The sequence below is a fragment of the Triticum aestivum genome, chromosome 2D (assembly GCF_018294505.1).
Source record: "Triticum aestivum cultivar Chinese Spring chromosome 2D, IWGSC CS RefSeq v2.1, whole genome shotgun sequence".
Taxonomy (NCBI): domain Eukaryota; kingdom Viridiplantae; phylum Streptophyta; class Magnoliopsida; order Poales; family Poaceae; genus Triticum; species Triticum aestivum.
Genome location: NC_057799.1, coordinates 530,393,131 through 530,398,057, shown reverse-complemented (window position 1 = coordinate 530,398,057; position 4,927 = coordinate 530,393,131).

The window sequence follows — 4,927 nt, the reverse complement described above, 5'->3', positions numbered from 1 at the left end:
CCGGCCCCGGCCCCCATTGCCCCTTTCGGCCACCACCTCGCCCGCCGGCGCCGACCCCTTCTCTCTTTGCCCTCGACGCCGCCGTGCCTGGCCCGGTCCCCGTTTGCCCCTGCCGGCCCTATACCTCGATGCCGCACCACCTCCCACCTCGAGCAGCGGTGGCCTGTGGCAGCTCTGCCCGCAACCAAGGGTGCTGGGTGCTGGCCCTCATCGAAGGGAGGGGTCGCAACCGGATCCAGCGCCTGGATGAGCGTGGTGAGCTCCGGCGCAGCCGCAGGCGGATTGGAGCTCCTCGTTAAATCAAATCCCTTGTAATTTGTTCATGTATACTGTAGTGTTTATGGGTAATGTATTGTGAAATTCATTCGTCGATTCTTGGAGCAAGTGTTGATGGTACTGTAGTGTTTATTGTCGTCCGTTCATTCCTCTCGTCGGTTTGTATTGTTGGAGTACTGCTCGCCGGACACGCCAAACGCAGGACGCCGGACAGGCTGCTCACCAAATGTTTTTTTAATATTTACTAAGTTCTTTGCCGTCCGTGATTTTACGAGGCTGACGGCAAAGATTGCGTTTGGCAGACGGCAAAGGGAAGGCATCTTTGCCGTCAGCCGCTGATAGCAAAGGCCCCTTTGCCGTCCGCTTCAAAAAGTAGACGGCAAAGAAGCTCTTTACCGTAGCCTACTTTGCCGGAGCCTTTTGCCGTCTGCGGCAGACGGCAAAGGCCTTTGCCGTCTGCCATCCTTGCCTTTGCCATCTGCCGTGGCAGACGGCAAAGTAGCTGATTCCTGTAGTGTATGTATGCTTGTTTTTGTGGATCTATAATCCAGTGTGTGGTGAAGCAGCCCACGTTTGCACCTTGTCATCTCCTGTTTTATCTTACTGATGTGGCTGATGATATGAACAACATGCCATGCACATTAACCAAAATAGATACAATGATTTTCTTTGCCCTTCATCTATGCTTGTTATGTTGGCATGGTAATCCAGTAGTGTGCACTACAAAAAAAAGACACTTCCATGATGATACGTGTTTGTTATAGTAGGTCACATTTTCTGTCATGCATGTACATCCATGACAAATTTATGACAGGATCAAGATAGTCATACCTATGCTGTCGTAGAAGTGTTCCATGACATTACCAAAATTATCATCACGGAAGTGTCCACTTCCATGACGATAAATCGCGCGTCATAGAAGTGCTTTCGTCAAGGATGACCGACACGTGGCATCCACCGTAACGGAACGCCGTTAAGCTACCGGGTCCGGTTTTTGATCCGATAACCCGTTAACAGCCCCGACCAATGGGGATTTTCCACGTGTAAAATCATCATTGGCTAGAGGAAACACGTGTCAGCTCACCGTTGGGACAGACGTCATCCACTCATTGGACCCAAAGCGCCTATGATACGTCGACACGTGGCACGGCCCAACAGAGGCCCATTCCTGTGAAAAGGCTGGCCCGTTTGACTTTGTCAAAAGGTGGCGGGCCGGCCCACGGCAAGCCTGTTAACGGCCTGTTCGCATATAGCCCATTTACAGCCCGCTAACCCAGGGCCCGTTTATGGCCTATCCGAATTAGGCCCAGTAGCATCATCTGGGCCGTCCAATATAATTCCAGCCCGTTTTAACTTCCGGCCCATGTATGGCCCATGATGTCTTTTGGCCCATATGAGGCCCTTAGTAACCCTCGGCCCATTAACGGCCCGTGGTAAAACTGGCCCGTAATGAACAGTGTACCACTTTATACCCATTAACGGCCCATTATTCCGTTGGGTCGTTTCCAGCCCATGTTATCTTTCGGCCTTCTTAGGGCCCATTTATTCTTGGGCTCATTTCCAGCATTCGTTTACTTTCGGTCCGTTACTGTCATTTTCAGCTTGTGGGCCAAATACAACCCGTGGTTACAGTCGGCCCGTTTGTGGCCCGTTAATACGTTGGGCCGTTTTCATAGCATCATCAAATACAGCCTATTAACGACGGCCCGTAATGGTCGGCCCATGAACGGACGATTTCAACTCTAGCCCATTTACGGCCATAATGTGGTCTCTTATTGGCCCATGTTTGGCGAACCGATCATACGGCCCGTAGAAGGCCCATTGATGATACGGCCCGTAGAAGGCCCATTGTGTCTATGGCCCGTAGAAGGCCCATTATGTCTACGGCCCGTAGAAGGCCCATTATGTCTACGGCCCTTAGAAGGCCCATTGTTTCTACAGCCTATAGGAGGCCTACAGTAAATATGTAGCCCATTGTTAATGTGGCCTAGTTTAAAAAATAGGTTATTCCGGCCACTAGCAAACCGCGGAAAAAGAATTGCACTGACTACAAGAAAACAAATAAACAAGACAACGGAAATAAATTAGCAAGTAACTTACGCTAGGCTATCACGGCTATTACACATATTACATCCACGGGGCATCAAAGTTCGCCACCAGTGCAAATATAGGGAACAAAGCAGCATATAAACGCCGCAGCAAAACAAGTCCAGAACTGAAACCACTTCAGAAGAGCTCAAGAAACAATATCCTGGGTACCCATAATGCTGGCAAGATGCTTAGCAAGCTTATTTACTCTCTCTTGTTTGGCGCTTAAATCCTCCAGCACTTGCTGTTGCACCAAAAAGTATGCATCTGAATTCTGCAGGGACTTCCTCAGTCCTTCGGCTTCCTGTCGCATAACATCTGATCGATGTCCTTCAACTTGAAGTTGAGACTCAAGAAGCTGAACTGATTCAGGCAACGAGTACGAAGAGCTGGTGCCAGCAGTAGTAGCCAGTAACTCGAACACTACATCAAGACAGGACTTTGGGGTTGTCTCAGTGTCTTCAATATAGTTTTTATCAGCTTTCTTGGAGAACAACAGGGATGTCTCACTATCTTGAACCTAATCTGCATTACTTCCTTTACCATTGCATAACGGGGTACTCTTCTCCAATATTTTATCCACGTTCTAAAGGAGAAACAAACAAACACATCACAAGTTTACAATGTAGTATACGAAACTCATTTTGGTAAACCAGTTCAATAGTAAGGTGGACAGGATAACAGCATGAAACAAACATATATCTATGTAGTATGGTCAATGTATGGTCTATATCATTCTAGTTTATGTTGCCAAATCAAGATAGATACAGTTCGAATCATATCTATTTAAGACAAAGCAGAATAGACAGAATATAAGTGTGGGAAACTACACAGCAATAACAACACTTGTAATGTGCATGGCATGAGAACATAACTGTTTATTCAATTGAAACTGAAATCAACATAGAGCAAGTTACAACAGCAAACACATTAAAGAAAAAGGTTTAAAACATACCTGTTGCGCCATTGGAGTTTCAATTGCATCCTTCAAATTTGAAATTAGTTGGTATGAGTAAATACAGTGATGCAAGAGCAAAGTAGTATGAACCATAGCTACGGAACCTGACCTGAGAACAATTCTTCTTCTGCTTTAAGCGTTGACTTGGGGTTCAGAGTGGTGGTCCTCGTGCTTTGGGCACTGCAGTTGCCTTACTAACTGCTCGTGTTTGGGTGCTCTGTGGTGGAGACGGTGCTGTGTCAACGGGAACTGGGTTACTATCTGCTGGGGTTGGGGTTAGAAGGGGTGTAGCTGGTTCTCTGTCCAACTGGGTAGGGGTACAATCTGCGTGAGTCTGGGTTATGTGTGGTGGGGCTGGTTCTTGGGCAAGTACAACCGTGGTTCTATCTCCATCGACAGGTAGCACGATCTTTTCTGAAGACCGTGTTTTTACTCCCACAGATACTGCCATCACCCCCTCCAATTGAAATGGCCGATGAACAAGAAAAGTAATTGAATGTACAGACATTGTAAGATAGACAGGTGCAATGGATAGTAGGGAAGAAAACAGGGCATGAAATAATTCACATTTATGTTGTCTAACCAAACAGAATAGCAGGACATAATTTCAAATATATGATGGCTAATTAAACAGGATAGCATGACACAATTTCACATGTATGATGGCTAACTAAACATGATAGAATGACATACTTCAAAATATGATGACTATGTAAATAGGATGACATGATATAACTATACGATGTGTCTATTAAAGTGGTTGGCATGCCATAAATCACAAACATGCTGTCGATGAAAACATGATGGCATGATATAATTCACGGATAGAATGACATAATTCAAAATATGATGACTATGTGAACAGGATGAGATGATATAACTATATTATGTCTTTAGAAAATGGGTTGGCATGCCATAATTCAGATACATGCTGTCTATGTAAACATCATGGCATGATATAATTCAAATATATGATTTATATACTAAGGAAGTGAGCAGAGGGCAATCACATATATGATGTGTCAACTAAGGAGATGGCATTCAACATCGTGTATAGGATGTAAAAACTAAGCATTGTAATACAACATATGCATGATATGAGTAATATAACCCTGCCAAGTTTGAGCATACACCTCAGGGGGATAATAGGACTAGTCATCTGCCTCTGAATCCTCCTCCGAAGAGCTATCTGTAACCAGCAACATATCTGCTTCACCAGGTAGCATTGTCTACTCTGAAGACCTTGTTTTCACTCCAGATTTCTCCATCAACAATTCAAATGGCTAATGCACAGGAAGAGCAGTTGAATATACAAACATTGTCGACAAAAGCAATGAGAAATACAAAAAAAAAGGACGGCATGATATAATTCACATATATGACGCTTGGCTAAACAGCATGGCATTGCATAATTCACATATATAATGCCTTGCAACGAGATAGCATTGCATAATTCACATATATAATGTCTTGCAAAAAGATGGCATTGCATAATTCACATATATGGTAATTAGAAACTAAACATGTGGCATTCACACAAATCATGTCAAAACTAAGCAAATGACATAGCAATGCAAGATACCATATGCACGATATGAGCAACAT